Source organism: Podarcis tiliguerta (assembly GCF_965153285.1).
Source record: "Podarcis tiliguerta genome assembly, chromosome: 1".
NCBI lineage: Eukaryota > Metazoa > Chordata > Lepidosauria > Squamata > Lacertidae > Podarcis > Podarcis tiliguerta.
The window spans coordinates 73889892-73911979 of record NC_139534.1 but is presented as its reverse complement, the minus strand read 5'-3'; the positions used below and the strand labels follow the sequence as shown (position 1 = coordinate 73911979).

The window sequence follows — 22088 nt, the reverse complement described above, 5'->3', positions numbered from 1 at the left end:
GTACTCCATTTGAACAGCGATTCTGGATCAAAACTAGGGTTGTCCTCCGTGTCACTTGATGCTCTTGCTCTCTTGAAAAGGTATCTATCCATATTCTGAAAATAACAAAAATAAAATGATACTATACTACCCTTTTTGTGTGTAGCAAGCCTTTTTCGGGATAGTAAGCAACAAAGTAATAAATAAATTCAGAGAACTCAGAACCTTGCTCACAATATTGTAACATTTTGGTTGGTCCTAATACAGGTACTGCCCAGCTCTAGATTTGGGAAGTCTTCTTACAGACGAATACAGCTTCCTTGGCTTTTTATCAAACACAAGTGGCGTTGCTATCCAAAGGCTGCCTATTCAAAGAGGAAAAGGCTATCAGTGGTACAACTAGCCATGATGGCTCTGCACTGCCTCTACTGTCAGAGGAAGTATGTCTCTGGATACTTGCAGTACCTCCCACTTGCAGGTTTCCCAAAGGCACATGATTGGCCACTGTGAGAAGAGGCTGCTGGACTAGATGGGCCTTTGGCCTGATGCATCAGAGTCCTTCTTGTTCTTATTTTTCTGCAATCTTGATTAGGGCTCCTGTCAAACAGACAATTCCACGCTCTGTTAAAAGTTCAACTTTGAGAGTCTTCCAGACTGCAGTGGGGATATCCATTACTGGAAGCACTTCATTTAGTACACTGTGTTCTGCTCGGCATACAAGCAGCCACGGAACACCTGCTGGCCATTAGAAGATGCACAAAACAGGCTTCTTATGTTTGAGGCAAGCCTGGCCATGTTGAGAAGAAAAGGATGGGGTCTTTGCCAAAGTTTGTGTATGTTTTCTGCCACAGTCACGCTCTGTACACCCTAACCTTAAAAGCATGAATCATATCAGAACCTGGGGCTAGGTCTACCAAATAAATATCACTGTCCCAATCACTGTTTTAGATCAGAAACACGGAGGACTTAATACCCTGCAGAAGCTTCCCCAAAGCTCTATAAAGGGAGGCTCAGTATTTTGTATTCTTTGCCATTCACCCCCACCTAACGCTACTCCTCTCTCAAGGGCGTGATCCAAATCACAAGATACGTAGACAGGATTACCACCACCCCTGCCTCCCCTGTAAGTCAAAAGCTTTGGCTCCTGATCAAAGACTTTGCCTACACTAAGAGAAGGACCCTAATAAAAATGGCTTTCTATACAGAGGGACAAAAAGACTTTCTTACACCTGCAGATCTGCAAAGTCATCAGAAAGCAAAACAGGAGTTTTCCTCTTGCACACCCACAGCAGATTTGATAACCGATTTCTGATTCTGGAGCCCCCCCATATTGTCTTCAGATTACAGGTATATTTCTGAAACATGGAGACTTAAGTATATCATTCAGCAAACTCTGTATTTTTAATGCCTACAAGCAAGGAGATGGGTGTAACTTTGGATGTGTATCTGTGGGTGTTGTTGTTTTTTTACCGGTATAACCTTATAGCACACATTCAAAGGTGTGCTATAAGGCTATATTTATCCATTATATTTATCCATTATATTTACACTTACTTCAACTGTGCTTAAAGGACTCAACCTTTAACAGCGGCATGTAAGGCAAATAAAGAGATTCATTGCCCTCATAGTTCACCACATCACCATGAACAGAGCACCTGTGTATTCATGCTAGGGCAGAGGCACCTTCTCCCCTCATCTCTGTTCTAGAAAATGCCAGATACTGAGCTGGGGAAAAAAGTTTTAAACCCCCACCTTGGGCTTGCTGCCCAAGTCACCCTATCCTTGTCATGTGGAGATAGTATGTAATTCATATAGGGTGGGGCAGATGTACGGCCTTTGCTACTTTGCTTCTCTCCTTCTGCTGTCTATGTGTCTCCTCTGTCGAAAGCCCCGAGACTTTGCCGCGTTGACCCTTATTAGAGCTAAATAGACGTTAAATAATGGGAGCAATTCTGTTACTAATATAATGGATGCTGTCAAGTGCTGCTGAATGAGGGCGCGTTTCACAGCAATCGTTCTGTTTGTGCGCTTGATAGCCTTTTAATCCAAACATTTTGAGCGAGGCTGTAACCTTGTTGTGATGTGCTGGCTCCATCCCTCCCTCCCCGCTAATCATCCTTTGTTTATGGCTTTCTTTCTCTAAACTGTCTTCCTCCACCACCTGTTTCCTAAGCCAATTTGTTTCTCGTTTGAACTTTAGTCGCCTGCAAGATAGTGTCAAAAGCAATCAGGGCATAAACAAGCTTTGCTTTATGCTTTGCATAAAATATCTCTGTTGAGCATTCTGCGTGGGAATCCTGGATGCAGCCCTGAGAGGCTGAGATACAAAAGCATTCCAGTGTGGAGTCCCCGAGCCACCATTTGTCTCATCTGCAACCTGATAGCTGCAACATGTGCGCAAAAGCTAACAGGGGAGCTCCAGTCAAATGTCACGTTTGCCCACTAGAGGACTGCACTCAGTTTGGCCTGCCAGCACTTGTGGCTGGGCATGAAGCAGAGGCTACCCCACCAAGCCTGCACAAGTTGGGACCCATCAAGCAAAACACAGTCCAACGACTGTGGAGCATCTCCACCCCCATTGTTCTGCCCAGACACTGAGGTCCAGCTTCGAGGGCCTTCTGGTGGTTCCCTCACTGCGAGAAGTGAGGTTACAGAAAACCAGGGCCTTCTCGGTGGTGGCGCCCGCCCTGTGGAACACCCTCCCATCAGATGCCAAGGAAATAAACAATTATCTTACTTTTAGAAGACATCTGAAGGCAGCCCTGCTTAGGGAAGTTTTTAATGTTTGATATTTTATTCTGTTTTAATATTCTGTTGGGAGCCACCCAGAGTGGCTGGGGAAACCCAGCCAAATGGGTGGGGTATAAATAATAAATTATGGCAGCTCACCAAGGTGGGTCTCAGTAAGCTGCTCTGAGCGTATTGGTCCTCAATGTTGCCAGACTACAGCTCCCTGACCATTGGCCCTGTTGGCTGAGCTTGATGGGAGTTGGAGCCCAGAGGGCCATAGGCTCCCCACCCCTGCATTGCAGCATTACCTGAGCATGAAAAAACACATTCAGAAAGGTCAGAAGCCAGGCTAAACATGACTGGCCTTGATTCTGTGGGTCTCTTCACAAAAGAACAATAAACCAAGCTGCCTTTCTGTCAAGGCAAGATGCACCTGTATCTTGGTGCTTTCTGTATCTTAGCTGATTTCCATGTCATGTTTGGTATATTGCTGCTCCTTAAGACTGAAGGTTAGGTATGCTTGGAGCAGGGATGATTTGCTGCTTGAGATGAAGAAAAGTTGGTGCTGCCTCCCTGACTGGGAATTGAAACCTACTTCAGCACTAGTAATGGGATAGCATTCTCCACTGAGGCAACAGGCAAGTTTAGGTGGCCCAGGAAAGGCCTCATGACAGACATGCCTTTCCTACAATGAAGGAACAGCCTGCACCATCTGCCTAATAGTAGGGCTGGCCCTGCCTTTTTTCTCTCCCTTTTAGGATAAAATCACGGTCAGCTTGAGGATGCAGACAGAATTTTCAGCATGCCGCCCTTGTCTTTCAGAACTGCCACCTCTGCACACAAATTCCAAGTGTGCCTCAGAATTTTCTGTGACATTGCTCTCTCAGTTCATGCTCACACCTTTCCCTGCCTGTATTAGCTGGCCCTAGATTGAATTAGGAACATCTAGACTCCTGATGCAAATTTCTAATGGCCCAACAGTGACCTAACCAAGTCTCCTGGGAAATGAAAAACTAACATTAAATAGGGTGATATCATTGTTGGTCATACTCAGAGTATGACTCACTGAGAGCAATAAAGTAAAGTAACAAGTCCATTGGAATCAATGGCTCTACTCTGACCATGTCACATAGGATTTGATGAAAAAAACTTCACAATACTGGTGTAGATCAAGTTTAAATAATATTTGTCAGAGCAGCCATCAGGAACCCTGAGAACAGTGTTTGAGAATGCCGAGAAAATTATGCCAGCAAAAAATATGGTTCCCAGGCAGTCCTGGTGCCCTCAGCTGAAAGCTAATATGGCACCCACAGGTAAATGCTGGGTCCTTGGGGCCCTCTGCTGTTGACAACAAATCTGACTTGTGCCCCTCTTCTTCTTCTTTGCCCAGCACTGATGGGAGGAATGGGCTTGTACAGCTGCAGTCCGCCACACACAATTTGAATTTCCCCATAGTATAACCCATTGTGAGGGTATTCAAGTGGCAGTCTGGTGCTTCTGTCCACAGCACAGTTGGGCCGCTCAATTTTGGCAGCTCTTAGAGCCCAGAAAGCCACCTGCCTGACAGCAGTATATATGGCACTGAACTGTGCAGGGTTCAAAATGGCAAAGGGGCAAGTTCAGCCAGTTGAAGTATCAAGCCAGACCTCCTGTCAACACCCTGTTTGTTGTTGCTTCCACTGCTGGACCCTCTGCCTACCATCTGTTAAAAAGTGGGTATTTTTTTCTGTTGTATTCCCCCCCCCCAAACTCCATTTTCTGGGCCTTTGACACAGCTTTGACACTAGCCTCTTGCTGCTGGTCATTCTGTCATGTCATTCAGCCTTTGAATCTCAGGCTTTGGGATGCTGGAGAGAAGTGGTATCTTTACTCTTACCTCTTCTTGCAAGGCTCCTCAATGTTTTCCCTGGCACAGCTGTACTCCCAAGGGACAACAGAGCACTCAGAGGAGAACTGGTGCCGAGTGTGCCCAGAGGAGAAGGGGCATGGCATTGGGGGAATCCTGAGAACAGAGAAGCCTGGATAGCTACATACAGCCCCCAGGCCTGAGGGTCCTTACCCCTGGTTTAAGGGATGTATCCATTTGGTCCTAACCTGTGTTCAACACCAGTATGAAGAAGTGTGAATGCCACTGAGAAACCAAATTCTCAGTGAAAGGGCTAACTTGTGTAGTGAATCTTATGATTACTGAGGTAGGGGAAGGTGAAGGAGAGACTGGCTCTCATTCATCCAATCCAGCCTGCTGCTTTTCGGATAATTGTGTAGAATTTGTCTTTCTTTTTTGGGGGGGAAGGAGGGGAGCAGCAGGTGTTCCTGGCTGCCCGGGCCGTAAATTGAGACAGGCCAAAATCCTCGAACCAGCAGTCTAGTAGTAATACACCCGCAGGCTGGCCACTCCCTTTTCTTCTCACCCTCTGAAGCTTGACTGTGAAAGGGAAGCTGATCATTCCACCGTGAGTGGGTGGCATGCCTGTTATTTCCCCCTGTGCTGTAGACATAAGCAAGGGATGACCTACCAAGCACCTCTACAACAAGGTGGGGGGAGGGAGAGTAGAGGGATGACGGCAGGGAGCTCAGACAGTAGAGTGGACAGCTAAAAATGCCTCCTGATGATGGAAGAGTAAGGGCTTTTGGCATTCATACCTTATGAGACTTAACACTTCTGCTTCTCATGGGATTTGGGGATGAAAAGGAGTGTGTGTGTGCGTGTGCCTGCCTGTCTCGCTCAGTGCGTTTTAGTGTCATGTGTTTAACTTTACTGAGGACAGTCCTCTATTTGACAAAGTCCTCTTTTTTTAGCTCCAAGCTCTGTTTAAAAATAAAGAATTAACAAGGGAGTACAGAGGCCTTGAAGTTACCCACTGATAACACCTGGGCAGCAGACTGAGGAGATACGAAGGTCAGTCGGTCACAGTCTTCCCCCACTATAGTGAGATGCATTGTATTTTTAAATTTTAAACTGTAGTCATCATTTCTAAATTTGCATCTATACTTATAAATCAACATACGCAAATGTTACCAGGAGCAGCCATGGGGCAGAGCCTTGGCAATTGCTTCCCAGAAGCAGTGGCACCACCACTTAACAGGGTGGGGAGGGGCAAGGTAGTGGCCATTTGGGGGCTCCATGCTGCACTAGTTCTGCCAATGCACCACATAGGCCTGATACTGCTGTTGCCTTACCCTTCTTCCTGCTGGTAAGCAGAAGCAACTAGATTGGTACGAAGTTATCACTGTGGTTTTGCCACACCTGTGAGCTACACCCTAACCTGTATCAGTGGAGTAGCTAGCCACTCGGGTGCCGGGTGCGGCCTGCATTCAGGGGCAGGGTGAGCCATCCATGGGGGCGGGACATGCTGTGTGGAGCCTCTCTGCAGCCTCCCCCTCAGCTGTAGGGCGGCTGAGGGAGAGGCAGTGGGCAGATGCAAGCCCCATGCTTCCATTTCAGGCAGCGCGGAACCTGCAGGCGCCCAAGCCACAACATCACTCCCAGGAGAGATGCGTGGCTCAAGAATGCTGCAGGCCCCGCGGTAAGTGCCGGCCGCATTTCATTATGTTTGTTGACTGAACTAAAAAGTTTTGTGAGCCCATTTTTTTTAAAAAAAACTCATATTTTTGTCATTTTGTCACCCACCTCCCCAGTGATGACACCCAGGGCAGCTCACACTCCCCACATCCCCTTCCTCCGCCACTGACCTGTATACATTGCCGTTTCTCTTTTACATGAATTCCTCTGAAAGGGGATGAATCCATGCAGTGCTTTTTTTCTAAAAAAATGTTTAGGGGTACTCTCATTTTTCTTTTCTTTTTTCTTTTCAAAATTTTTTATTCATTATAACACATATAAAAAAACACAAACAGAAAAGAGAAACAAATTCTTGTCATATCCTTATTTTTCTAAACATGGTTAATCTAAACATTGTTAAACTCTCATTTTTCTACTCATATTGAAGTCATGGGAAGTCGGGAGGTGGGGGTGGGTGGGTTTTGTGTGGGAGGGTGGGGGGAGGGAGGAAAAACGGGGGGGGGGAATAAGGATGACATGTTTCTGGTTAATATGTTTTGTTTTAATTTTGAGTAAAGAAAAAAAGAAATACTGCCCCGCAATGAGGCCAAACTTAGATTCACAAAATGTTTAGGGGTATGCGTCCGTCCCCCCCAGAAAAAAGCACTGAATCCATGTGCATATGTAATGTGCCTGACAAACAGCTATGTTAAGTGACTTTGCATTGATAAAAGAAAAACCCTCAATTATTTTAATTAATAAAGTTAATTTTAAAAATGGAACTTTGAACCAATTAAAGTGAACATTTATTAAAAAAAATGACTTCCTTTTTTAAAAAGTTATGCTTCATTTGAATCCTATACTTCAAATGCATCTTTTGTCTTGTTACTGAACTGTCATAAGCATTTACCGACTCAGTCCTGAAATCCTTCATCTATACCAAAAATGTATTCAAAGTTTGAAGTGTAGAACTTAAATACTGGCAATATGAAGATTTGGCTAACTCTTATCAGGCTCTCATTACACTCAATTCTCAGTTTCAGGAGAGAATGGAAAATAATATTGGATACTCCTAATGAATTAAAGTGACACATCACTTTATTTCTATGCCAAGAAAAGTTTCATTGGCTTAAATTTCTGTACGTCTGGTTGCTATTAAAAGCGCAGGAAAAAGTCATGAAAAAGGTGGCAACTCTAAAAAGAAAATAGTGGCCCCCAATCCACAGAATGCTATTCTGAAGTCCCATTGAATTCAGTAAGGCATAATGTAGTTGTGAGGGAGCTGTCCTGTGGATTTTGGTGACCAGCCCTTTTCATACATTATATTAACAGCAAATCCTATATACGTCTACTAAGAAGTAAGTGCTACTGATTTCAATGGGACACTCCCAAATAAGTGTGTAAAGGATTGTACCTTCAGTGTGTGTCGGGGGAGGGAAGTATTGTATGTGTCATTCTTATCACAAACTCATATTTGCAATTGATACACTAATTAAAAGGAAGGACAGAAAGCTGTCTTCTTCTCAGTTTACCATCCCATATGAAATCATACTCAGGTTCAAAGTCCAAGTTATGGTGATGATTCTATCCAAGTTAAGTTGAATGATGAAGGTCTTATAAATCATAGAATCATAAAACTGTAGAGTTGGAAGGGACCACAGGGGTCATCTAGTCCCATCCTCTGCCATGCAGGAATCTTTTGCTCAATGTGGGGCTTGAACCCACAACCCTGAGATTAAGACTCTCATGCTCTACCGACTGAGGTATTGAGTCAGGAATATATAACTTGGCTATGGGAAGTTGCCAAGAAAGCCAGTGTTTCCCCACCCTCAAAAAAAATCTGTGTTTTGGGCCAATAAATATGAGAGTCAAAATATTGGTCAGGTAGGCACTCTGAGGAGTAATTCTCCAGGTTATCTATTTGTAATGCAGGAACAGGGAGCCTGTGGGCTTCCAGATATTGCTGGACTACAACTCCCATCATTCCTTATCATTGGCTTTGCAGGCCGAGGCTGATGATAGGCAAGAGTCCAACAACATCTGGAGTGGGGGCACTAGCCTTTATGGACCAGTCGGCAGCTTTTAAATTTTGAGAAGTTGCTGTGGCCACCAGTCACAAAATGGCTGCCATGGAGGCATGGTATAACACAAAATGGCAAAAGACATCCAAATGGCAAAAGAGGTGTGGCAGTTTAAAACATTGGACTTAAGCCCCACATGACTGCCTCAACTTCCTTCCCTTCTGCTTTTTCCTCTACACCAACACGTAAGTTAGAATTCTAACTGACTGTCATCCAAGGCTTGCTGGATCTGCTTAGTTTTCTTTCCTTTTTTTTTACTACAACTCTTAAGATCTACCAACTGGAGCCAAGTACACATGACATATAATTAGAATTAAATAACAGAGTGCCTCTGAAGCGCATTCTGAGCCTATCAATTTATTTCCAGGATCAGAAGTAAACTGGGGACTGTGATCCCCTTTCACACAAAACTCCATTCCTGCTTAGCTTTCTAGTTTAGCTGAGGAAAGTTGGTTTGTGTTTTCTACCATTTACTACTGGTAGTAAAAAAAACACACCCTTGTCAATCTGCTTGCAGATCACCAAGAGATCTACCAGTAGATTCCAATCTACTTTCTGCTCCCCCCTGCAGTGAATCACACCACACCACAAAGCATAGTTTTTAACAAGGAAACACATCTCTCAAGATGCTCAGCATGGGGCTACATCATTTGATCCTCCTTCTAGCCAGAGAACAATGGGCATATGGGGCAACTTGGGAGGATTGGAAACTTGGCGAATGTCAACGTAGCATAAAGGGTGTACTTTGCAGAAAAACAAATAGCCAAAAGTCAGCCACAACTTTGTTGTTTTTTAAAAAAACATTGTTTACCCTGCCCTTCAGACGTACAAGTCCCAAGGCAGCTAACAATCCAGAGTTGAAAAAGGATTAAAAAATAAAGCATTGGTAAAAGGAACAGAGAGAAACTGGAAGATCCATGTCAACTAACAGTGTCCTGCTGTGAGTCTGTTCAGAAGTTAGCCTCTTTAAGTTCAGTGGGCCTTACTTAGAGGCAAAGGGATAAAAGGTTGCAGCCTAAAACAGAGTTAGCCAATGAATTTTTTTTAAAAGGTCCTCAACTGCTGCCAAATTCAGCACCGGGTAAGGTTCCTTCCAATAGCATGTTGCATAACTGGGGCACACAACAGAGAAGCCCCTTTCCTTTGTCCCCATCCAACTATCAAAAGGCAGAGGCGGCCTCAGAAAGGCAATGTTCAAGTCAAGTTCATATGGGTGAAGGTGGCCCCTAAGAAACCCAGACAGTCAATGGCTTTAAAGGTTAAAGATGGTACTTTGAATAGTTCCTCAAAACAGATGTTGCAGCCAGCAAAGCTGCTTAAGAAGTGAGAAGATACGTTTTGTGTGGCCAGTTCTGGTCAGCAATCTAACAGCTGCCATTCTGAGTCACTTGAAGTTTCTGAGTATTCTTCAAAGGAAGCTCACATGCTTTGCTTGTAAATGCATTCTCAACTGTCACTAGCCCACCAGGTCTGAGACTGTGCTACCTGAGTACTAGCTGGGCAAAGAGAAGACCGCCCGTGAATCTCTTGGTTCATACATACTGCCCACTGAGTGGTTTCTACCAAGTCTGTAGTCCATGTGACTGCTCAGTCCAATGTGTAGCTGCTGCTATGGGCTATCATACTGCTTAAGTCAATATGTCTTTCCCTGTTACTTTCCAATAGCACCTTACTCAAAGCAAATCCAAAATAGACACATGCTTGGGACCTGCAATGTGTTTTTCTTAGAAAAAGGAGCTGTGGAGCATGAACTGAGTTGAGACTTTGGCGCAAGGAGAAGGAGATTTAACCCTTTCCCCAACCCCCCCAATTGTCTCCCCCTCTGAAGCTGCTATTTTCATTTTGAACTTGTTCTAGTATTCCCCCCCCCCAAAAAAAAAATATGCAGGTGCAAAGGCACTGCATTAGAAGCAGCTCTGCTTTTGCTGGATCTGCTGTACTAAGCCTGACCCAATAAAATCAATGTTATAGTTTCCTTGCAAGCTGACTTATTAGCAGACCTATGTCATTGTTGATTCCCTTTAGTGAAACACAATAAGCATCCACAATAAGACTAGATGCTAACTATGCAAAACTTTCCCTGCATAATTAGGCTGTGGGGACTGAAATACTCTCGCTGCCAACCTCCTGTCTCTCTTACACCTGATTTGTGATCAAGGCACCAAGGCATGTCTGCTTTGTATGACTCCTTGGCGCAAGGCTAATGGATGAGATCAGATGCCTGTCCATCTGCAGCTCAAACAGCTGAGCAGTGGGATTAGCACATTAGTGTGTTCCGAAATGGGAGGCCTACCAAATGAGATTAAAGCTTTGGCTAGCGGTAGCCAGTAGCATCCTGTAACATGATGTCCTGTTGCATTGTTAGAGAGAGGGAGGCCTGTATGCAACTTTTGGATAGCAAGAAGGATCAAAAAGAGTTGCTGTGGGAAGCCTATAACAGAGAGGGGGGAAGTCAGATTCATTGGTAGTTTCACTTTATAAGGATATAAATATATATATATATATATATATATATATATATATATATATATATGTTGTTATTTAGTCATTTAGTCGTGTGTGACTCTTCGTGATCCCATGGACCAGAGCACGCCAGGCACTCCTGTCTTCCACTGCCTCCCGCAGTTTGGTCAGACTCATGCTGGTAGCTTTGAGAACACTGTCCAACCATCTCTGTCTTCCCCTTCTCCTTGTGCCCTCCATCTTTCCCAACATCAGGGTCTTCTCCAGGGAGTCTTCTCTTGTCATGAGGTGGCCAAAGTATTGGAGCCTCAGCTTCAGGATCTGTCCTTCCAGTGAGCACTCAGGGCTGATTTCTTTAAGAATGGATAGGTTTGATCTTCTTGCAGTCTACAGGACTCTCAAGAGTCTCCTCCAGCACCATAATTCAAAAGCATCAATTCTGTGGCGATCAGCCTTCTTTATGGTCCAGCTCTCTCTCTCTATATGGGAGCGAATACATAAAGTCTGGGTTTTGAACTGAAATACAGGGGTTTAATAAAATTTCCATCAGATTGCAGAAGCGCCCATAGTCTATCTCCTGCCTTTACTCTTAGAGGCAGAAGCTGCAGGAGGATGCTGGACTTGATAGAAGTCAGCAGGATCTTCTTATGTTCTTGGGCTTCAGCCACAAAGATGCTTGGCCTGGGAGATCTGAAGCCTGAACAAACATGGTGCTTCTGCTTGCCATCTCTGTGGTGTTGGGTAGCAGGTGGATAGGGTGCTTCCTATTGCCTCCGGGCTGCCCAGGTTTGTGAGATTCTGGAACTGGCTGGTGTTGTGTATGCAGTTCACATCTCCCTCTACAGGTGAGAACAAGTGCCCAGGAACTTCTCAAACCAAACTGTTGGATGTTTGAGTGCAACTCAGCTTATAGAAGAAGGGTGTTGCATGGTTTGAAATAGACAGAGTTAGGTTAGTCTGGGAATCTGAAGGTCCCAGTCAGCTTACTTCTCTATCTCCTTGTTGTTTAGACTGATACTCTCAGGTTGCATCCTGTTTTACAATTTCTCCCTCCTTGTCACACTTCTTTCTTGGACCTCAAGGTGAGAGGTCACCTTTAACAATCCTCTGAGAGAACAAAAGGAGCAGGCATAAGTGCCTTGTTCTTCTCTAGTTAGATTAGAACTGGAAACTCCTATTCAAGTTATTTATTTCCTACAATAAGCAACTTTATTATTTTGTTACCTACAGGTATCTGTGTATGTAACATGTAAAGTAAACTCTTTGAGCACAATTCACAAGCTTAAATGCTATTCATTCTGCATACAAAATTGGTTTCAATAGGTTATCACATTATGCTTCCTATTCAGAAAGGCTAGCAGAATGATACTAACCTTATCTCTTAGGAAACTCCTGGTGTTTTGAGATTAATTCCTTTGTTATAGGAGAGGTTGGGGGAGGTTGAGGAGTCTGTCTGTCCTTTTGGCAAGGATGAGGAATCTACTGAATGTAGAGAGCCTTTGCTTCTCCATCCAAATACATCAAATTGCTTCCTGGGCTGTATACATGCCTAGCCAAGGTACCTAATGAAATATATATGCTCAAATGCAACATAGTTCAGTAGACTGAAATTGAACTTGGAAATCAAAATCTCCTGATTTTGTTCCATTTTGAAAATGTTGGCAGTGATATCAGTCTAAGTTTCTTCTGTCTTTTGGTAAAATAAATAAATAAATAAATAAATAAATAAATAAATAAATAAATGGATTTTCTTTATTAGCAGGTGAAGAAAGCATACAGAATTGCAGGGCGAGGTATATGTTTTACTGATGTTGGGTTGTCAAAGAGATCTTGGTTTGCTTGAAAGCAAGTGAACTGTATGAATTGATCAGCACAAAATTCACTGTCAACAAAGCCAATTTTTCTGTAGATTACTGATTCCATCATATGTAGCTATGATGATTTACATTGGGTATTAACAATTCTCAATTCAATTATTCCAAAGCAGCTTTGAAGTAATTCATTTGTATAGAGGAGAATGGGTGGTTACTTCTGTCATAGTTTTAAGATGTTTTAAAGATGCTTTTAATTGTATTGTTTTACTGTTGATGTGTTTGTCACCCTACTGTCCTTTGGGAGAAAAGATGGAATATTCATCATCATCATCATCATCATCATCACCACATCTGCATGCCCCATGCAGAAGTGTTTGTGGGCTAATTTCATTAAATGTTTGTCTCATAACTTTTATGTATTCCCAGCCCAGAAACATCCACCCAATCCATTGGTTTCTTTACAAAGGCCATAGGTACTACCTTTCTAGCATCTACCATTCAAGGTGCTGAAGGGTACGGCACAAAATAAAATGAATATTCATTACTCCACCCACTTTTTCTTCTGGCCCGCCCACCATGTGGCCCCGGAAGGTTGCCTGGAAGGTAATGTGGCCCTTGGATTGAAAAAGCCCCCCACCACTGGTGAAAAGAATGAGGCCCTCACAACTTCACCAGTTCAGCCTCAGCTTTTGCCATGAGATAGATCTTAAAGCCAGAGATGGGACTTGATATTTGGTGATTTCATACCCTCTGACCACTCAGTAACATGATCCACTTTTACCTAGCACATCTCCACTTTTGTTAATACAACCACTACCTCCTTCTTGGGACTTGTACTTGGAGCTGGACAAAAGAAATGTAAGTGTGCACTACACAATAATGCCTTCGTTTCACCACTTTCTGTTCTCATGACGACTGTCCTCTGATTCCAGCCCCAGTCCATCAGGAAGATCAGTCCCCAGATATGTCGACCACAAGTTGTCAATGCTATGCTTCATCCTGATGAGGCCTCACCGTCAACCCTCTCTGTTTCGTGACAGTGTTTTCTGTAGCAGGGAAGAGTTTTTGCAGAGTAATAATTGGTTTTCTTTTCGTTTTGTGGCGCTTCTTAATTTTTTTGCTGCTGACAAAGCCCTGAGGGCATCTTAAGCTGGTCTGCAAAAGAGCAACATGACAATAACAGTAGTAACCAGAGGTGCTTTTATGAGAGATTTATAAAGCAATTCAATGTGTGTACTTTTTACTTTATTTTTTTGGAGCTCATTGCAAAACACCTTAACAAGGGAATAATGAAATCTATTTTGTAGTCTTGTGTAAGAGCTTTGCCATTCTAGCACATACATTTCCACCTCCACTTACATTGTGTTGTGGCTCTGAAAAACAGCATCTCCCTTGGCTAGCTGAAGTGACAAAACTAATCCAGTTTTTCATAAACGTTCAGAATGGTGCACAATTCTCAGTGTGATAAAGTTGTTCTTGTTGTTTTCAAAAACCAGAAAGTTATGATTGTGATTACAGAAGACAAAATACAAAGCATATTTATCAGATGTGTCTGTGTGTTTAACATACATTAATACTGTTGTTTTATGTTTGTTGTACTTATAATGAATGGTAGGGCTGTAACAACAACAACAACAACAATTTTATTATTGGCAGACCCTACAAGGATCCCTATTTCCCAAGGATGTCCCTGATTTAGAGAAGCCATCCCAGTTTCTGATTTGATCCCAGAATGTCCCACTTTTCCTTAGGACGTCCCTATTTTCATCAGAGAAATGTTGAAGGGTATGGAGTTATCCGACCCCTGAGCCATCTGAAGGCAGCCCTGTATAGGGAAGTGCTTTAATGTTTAATTATGTTTTATATATGTTGGAAGCCACCCAGAGTGGCAACCCAGTCAGATGGGTGGGGTATAAATAGTAAAGTTGTTGTTGTTGTTGTTAAATAGGATGTCCATATTTTCACCAGAGAATTGTTGGAGGGTATGCTTTGGGTGGCTTCCAACATATATAAAACATAATAAATCATTAAACTTTTTTTTTTATTAAAAAAAACACCTCCCCTCTTCAGAGCTGCCTTCAGATGTCTTCTAAAGGTTGTGTAGTTACTTATCTGCTTGACTTATGATGGGAAGGTGTTCTACAGGGTGGGTGCCACTGCCCAGAAGGTCCTCTGTCTAGTTCCCTGTAACCTCACAATGAGGGAACTGACAGAAGGCGCTCAGAGTTGGATCTCAGTGTCTGGGCTGAAAGATACTTCTTCAGGTATACAGGGCTGAGGCCCCATATGGTTTTCATATCTCTTTGTACTGTTTTCCATTCCATAACCTTTCACTCAGATCTGTGATAAAATGTAATAAAATACTGAACATAACTGCTCCGTCCAGTGAGGACATATGGGCTTGCTACTAGCCAGAATGGCTGTGTTCTGCCTTCACTGTTGCAGGCAGTATGCCTCTGAATGACAGCTGCTGGTAATCGCAGGTAGGAAGAGTACTGCTGCAATCTTGTGGACTCCCCATGGGCATCTGTTTGGCCAATGTGACCACAAGATGCTGGACTAGATGGGCCTTCAGCCACCATGGCTTTTCATATGTCTTATGTATGAGGCAGACAGGCTTTAGCATGGCTCTTCCTACTCATTTCCTAGCCCTTAAAAACACTCTCTAGAAAAGGACTCCATGTCCAAGTCAGATCATTGCTGGTAGTGCTATTAACTGATTTGTGAGCAGGCAGAATGTGAAAGACTAGCTTCAACACTGAAAGGCAATGTTTTGCAAATGATGTCCTCTGGGTATTCTGGGAAAAGTGAGTAAGCATTCAGAGAATGTGGCTGATGTGGAAGCACCTGGTATGTGCCCCTCCAGACAGCAATAATTTGGCAACATTGGAGACTCACTGCAGATCAACTAAGAAAGCAGAATGTTGTGTGGGCACTCAGAATACCAACCTATAATATAATTCTGAGAGGAAGTTCATATATTAGTGACAGTGGGCAGTATTCTCCCAATGAGTCCCATCAACGCAAAGATTTAGGCTTTCACAATTAGACTTCCAGTCCATCTCCCCCGGCAGGCACCCCACACCATTCTTCAAATCTGTTCCAAAGGGTTGGAGGAATCCCTACAACAGATTTCATGAAGAAGAGGGGAAATGTTCTGCTGTGATGAATTTTGTCCAGGAACAGCTAGTGGCACCTGCCTTTCCAAGTTTTTCAACTATTGAAAATTCAGTGTAGTCATGGGAAACTTGGCAAGTAGCTTCACTAAAATAAGATTTCTCAGTCTTTGTTTAAGTCTCAGAACTTCATGGAAGATAACATATAATTTAAAATAGTCCTCAGTGAATTAAGATAGTAGGGAGCATATCTGTACTGTGTGGAGGTGAGTTCAATAAATGCAGAGGAGCTAGCAAGAATGTCTCCTTATTGTCCCTCAAACGTTAAATTTGGTGAATGGATAATATTGGTAAAAGAGTGGGGACCTATGAGCAATTTCATGGGGTAGAGGGGAGAAGGAAGAATTTACTTTGCCTCTCACACGTTTCATGAAATTTATATTTTGGCAATCACCCAGTGGTATAATGAAATGGCATTTAAACTAACGGGTCAAGATAGTTTGTTAATTGTAAATCTCATTTGGTAAGTCAAAGTTGTTAATTGAGCTGAGAATACTGCTTGATACAGCAGGGTTCTCTATATTAATAGAGGACCTGAATAATGTAGAAGTCAAAGAAAGAACAATTTTGTGTGTCACTTTGAGCTTTTGCTTTGAAATTGCTACATTCCTTAGATTCTGTAAGATCTGAAATGTTGATACAAGATCCATTTTTTTTAAAAAAACACCACTATATAAGCAAGGGATTAATTTATTACTGGTCAAAGGAATTTTTTCTCTTTTTTTGAAGTGAGAAAGATGTGAGGATATTGCTGAACTCTCTATTTATAGCTGTAGTGAAGCTAAAAAGCCTTGGGTTCTTAAGTAAGAGACATACTTCTAAATATAACAACCCTCTCCGTTGTGAATTTGTGTCATTTTCCAATGGCAGGAGGGCAACAGAAGTTGTCTATTCCAAGCAGGCCGATAACTTTTTGATTTAGGATGGGTCAAAAAGACTGTTGTTCTGATCTTTGTACTAGCAGGGCACCATGTTGAATGTCTTAATGTGTATTTGGTGCTTGCAACATGTTGGGAACTCCTTAGAATACAGACCTGATCTAGTCCCTGCCAAGAAGACTTTACAGGGACCACAGAGGGAAGTAGTTTTGCATGTATCAGTAGAAGCAGAAGCAAGGCATGGCTAGGTTAAAGAAGAGGGTCTGGAGGATGAAATCAAAGGACAGGGAGACACCCAGTTGAGTACCAGGAAGAGCTTGATGCATGTAGGTAGGAGAGAGAGAGGCAAAGGGAAGTGATAGGAAATGAACATGTGCAGAAATGGTCTCCTATAAACACTAACAGGATTTACATCACCATCTTCCTGCTATGCCATGTAACTGTATTTGTATGATATCCCATCATGAATGATATCCCAAATTTTGGTGTGGAGGATACAATTAGTTTTTCCTTCTTCCCTCTGGTGGCAGAGCACAATCTCAGCTATGGGGAAGATGCTGGCTGAAGACCACATATGTTTGCAGTTCACAGAGTTCTCTTACGATGTGCCATTTGTGTATCTCTGAAAAAGATTAATGTCATTGGAACATAGGAAACTGCCTTATACCAATTCAAGCCATTGGTCTGCCTGTTTATTAACACTGACTGGCAAAGGGTCTGCAGGGTTTCACATTCCCAGTCCTACCTGGAGATGCTGGCAATCAGCAGTGTAGCGTGGGTTGCTGGTACCCAGGGCAGGCCAAGTTTTACGCCTCCCTGGTGGACTGGGCAGTTGGTATGGGGGCATGAACAAGGGGGCCATGCACAGAGCCTGCATGTAGGGTGAATGGAGCCCGCCTCCCCCTTGCAACCCCATACCCCTAAACCTGCTCCAGAAGTATATCTTTAAAAGTTAGATATTACATGATTCCAGTTATTGAACCACACACTGGAACAGTTTCATACACCACTATTGTTACCCTCTTTTTAAACCCGGAAATGTAAGAAGGATGTGTACTGATTTTTGGATACTCCTGAATAAATTATTGGCATCTGGGGGTGGGGTGGGAATGTGGTTTCGATTTTTTTAACTGAGCTTCAAGTTTTTTTATCATTAAAAATTATTCTATTATTACAGGACTGTAGTATCATTAAGTGTACAAAGGCTTGGCAGTTATAGCAGAAACATATCTTTTAAGCGATGCTACGAGTATGTTCAGTAATGTACAATTCAAGCTGGGGGTGTATTTTCATAACCATCATTTTCACTGGACAGCTGTAATGACTTGTCACCTTGTCAGAAATTCCTGCTATCCTAGATTTCTTAGTGACAGGTGTGATTGGCAGATGATCATGTGAACACGGCATGAATGCATCACCTGCATCCCTCCCATCCTCCACAGAAAAAGTACGTAAGGCCAAACCACACTTAACTGATTGCTTAATAGGACTGTACTACTTCAGATTGCTTGTGGGGAGGTTGCACTGCTATGTATAAAAGAACAAAAAACAACAGCAACAACCTCTCTGCACAGAGTGAAGTCCTATATATTGAAAAAGCACAGGTTGGAAACACTGATTCTGAAATTCTAACTTTCCACAAGCAGGGACTTTTTGATGGGGTACCACCTTTAGCCATGTGATTGCCATCCTGCATTCTTAAATGGCAGGTTTTCTGTAAGTACAATTACCTTAAAAATGCAGAAAAGGGTATAAAAGCTGATCAGTGTCCCAGTTTTCAAAAAAATTCAAAAATTCAGTGCATGATCTGTCTAACAATGATGGCTCATTTTGCCAAAGTTCTAGAGTGGGGTTTGAAAGCATATATCCCTGTCGCTGGTCAGGCTGATGGGAGTCCAGAGGGGCAAAGATTCCCCACCTGTGTTCTAGGGAGTGCTGATGCAGAGCAAGGAAGAACTCTTTTATGTGAGCAGATTGGTCTTTATTGCTGAACCAAATTGAGCATCTCCGAACTGCATGGAGCAGAATCGGTACATTGGAACCTTTAAATATGTTCTGGAGCTATGAGATCCGGGCATCATGTATTCACATACATGATTCAGTTTTTTTATATGGATATATACGGGACGCGGGTGGCGCTGTGGGTTAAAGCCTCAGTGCCTAGGGCTTGCCGATCGAAAGGTTGGCGGTTTGAATCCCCGCGGCGGGATGCGCTCCTGTCGCTCGGTCCCAGCGCCTGCCAACCTAGCAGTTCGAAAGCACTCCTGGGTGCAAGTAGATAAATAGGGACCGCTTACTAGCGGGAAGGTAAACGGCGTTTCCGTGTGTGGCTCTGGCTCGCCAGAGCAGCGATGTCACGCTGGCCACGTGACCCGGAAGTGTCTCCGGACAGCGCTGGCCCCCGGCCTCTTAAGTGAGATGGGCGCACAACCCTAGAGTCTGTCAAGACTGGCCCGTACGGGCAGGGGTACCTTTACCTATACAAAGTTAGACTTGTTCATTGTTTTATAGTTGAATGAACTATCCATGGATGCTAGTTTTGCTAGGAATTATTCTGGGAGGGGCGGGGGAATCCTTTCTTTGTGTGTGTGTGGAAGAGGACCTTTTGCAACTCCCCCTCCCCTGCCAACTGTCCAAATATGAAACAGCTGCCTAGCTGCCTTACCAAGAAGATTTTATTGTTAAAATAAAAGTAGATTTTGCTTTTGGGGGAAAAAAAGAACACACATCTTCATTGTAAAACTCATGTTTGGTTTACAATTAGAGAAAAGTCACATGGTCCCAAAAAACCCGAGTTTATATATACTGTATATATATATATATATTGAAAATATATTTAAAAAACATAAAAATCTATATTTAAACATATATTATATGTTAATCAGTACACTTAAATATAGCTTAATTTTATTTACAATGTGACGCAGATGCTTGTAAGATTTAATGCCAGATTCATTTTTTTCCAAAAATCCCATAAAATTATATAAATATACAATAAATATTTGTTACACATGGTGAATAAGAGAGAACAAGGCCACAGACATTAACTTACATTTGCAAGAGGTTTTTTTTTTGAACAAAACAATAGGGCCAAAGACATGCATGAAATACTTTTGCCACAGACAGATCACAGCAAAAAAATAAAAAATAAAATAAAGATCAATTGAGTGACATTTTTGAAACCCCAGTTCAACTAAAACTGCCAAGCCTGTGATCATGTATTTATTTTGTAGTAGTAGGTCTGGCATAGAATGGGTGTTAAGAATAGTGCTTGTTTCAGTTTACAAAAGCTAGGGCTATATTGATTCGTTGCATAGCAGATTCTGCATCCAAATAATGATTTGTAGTTGTTTGTGTGTTTACAGTGTACTGTACAACTGTTAATAAAAATTTAGTATTCCTAGATATACGAATTACATTCTTATGTAGCTTTCAATCTGTGATACGCAAACTTGTGATTCCACAGTAAGCCCATGGAATTGAGTAGATCTGCTATAGTGGTTGGAGACAGTGAGCCTTAAATTGTCCTGTTTGAAGGCTGAAATCTTTTGGGTTTGTATCAGTCATTGTCCACTAACGGAATAGGATTCTCCAGTTTATTAGGAATAGGACTGGCTAAATCTGATTTTATTTAATTTTTAATCCTATGTTATACGATGCCCAACAGGGATAAAGTTAGAATCATAGAATCATAGAGTTGGAAGAGACCACAAGGGCCATCGAGTCCAACCCCCTGCCAAGCAGGAAACAAATATTATAAAGCTGATTCACTCTGGATATATACAAAAACATTTCTATGTTCTGTTCTGCTGGTGGATTATATTACAGCAAAAATCATTTTCTTTCCTTGTGAGTTAAAAAATAGCCAAAGACCAATATTATGCATCCTGATATAAGATCACACCTATTCCAATAATCTTTTATATAGGCTAAATTAGTATAGTATATCTGATATGCAATAGTTACCTTACTTTCAGATTTTCCCTTTGTTTTGATTGTGAACCGCATGACTCTAAATAATGATCCACTTCAATTTTTTAGTGGGAATTTAGGTGACAGGCTTTAGTTAGGACTGAGTGAGGATGTTGACCTAGTTATATACACAGTGGGGCTGGAAGGGAATTCATTTATATCAGCGGAAATGGTTTGAGAACAAGTCTGCACACTGTTTCGCTACATAAAGTTAGGAACAGCCATAAAGCAGGGAACTAGCCTAATGGATCTGAAGGAAATCAGGATCATGATATTTTCTCATCGCATAAGAAAACATCACCGAGGGATGACAACGATTCCCCTCCATTTCCACTTTCAAAAGTGTGAACAAAAGCAGCTTCTTGCTTATAACACAATCTTACAAAGACTTTCCATTCCAAATGCATGGATTAATGTAACCCAGATATTTTCCCTGCCTTTAAGTTATATGTCTTATATTAAATGTCTACTAGGATTTTGTGGTGAAGATAGCCTGGGATGCAGGTTAAAGCTAAATAAAGGGATTGCCATTGGGCTGAAAGGCTGATTTAGCTCCAGTTGGATTGCCTATTAAAAATGGACAATGACAGCATCTGCTTTCCTTTAAGGTAACAACCATTTATTTGCCCAGCCTTGGGCAGTCAAGAGTTGATTAATGGCAAAGCATCTACCTGCATACTGTCATTAATCAATTGGGTTAGTGTTTTGTTTTTCAACAGTGAACACATGTCCAAGGAGAGTGAATAGATTTGTAATAACCCAGAACCAACCTTCTTCTTCCCGTATTAGAAGTTGGTGAAAAGCTTTGATATTTTCTATAAATAAAATAAATAAATATGCTAAGGTTGTTTGCATCCAATTTTTACTTCTGGTAACTGCATAAACTGGCTATTAATGAAATGAGGGACAGATTTCTACTGCTAAATTAATAATCCCAGCATCTGAAATGAGCTTATTTTTGGATTGTGGTGTTTTAAGACACATTGTCTTAAGGCCTGAGTCTTCTAGTTGAAATGTCACCCAAGAAAGTTTGGGTTTTTATTTATAGCCTAGTTCAGACAAATAGCACATGAAATAGTAAACCAGTGTCTGGACTGCACTACTTTAGACTGCAGGTGGAGATTCATATAATTGAATGCCTCCTTTCCCCCTTCACATAGAAAACTAGATGTCAGAGGAGAAGGGCTGTAGACTAGCCTTCTCTCTGGCATGTCTGCCTCCCCACTCTGGGGAGGTGGGGGGTATTTCGTTTTCAGTTTGAAATGGTTCAGTCCAGAAACAGATTGACCTTATCTACCACTTTTGAAAAACGAGGCCTACATCAAAGCAAAGACCTCTGTTTAGCAAAACATTGGACCCCACCCATGGAAGTAGGCATCGTCGCTATGAAATATACATGCAATTATCCCTTGATAAATGACACTGTCTGCGTTGCAACGTGTGGGTTATATGATGCATGCCAAAACAAAAACCGAATATATTTAGTGAGAGGT

General features: G+C 42.3%; 1 long non-coding RNA gene across 1 annotated transcript in view; it reads left to right on the top strand.

Annotated features, from left to right (window-relative positions):
• Positions 1–22088, top strand: part of LOC310682334 — a 36733-nt gene that overhangs the window by 12668 nt on the left and 1977 nt on the right. The gene's annotated exons all lie outside the window — the stretch shown is intronic.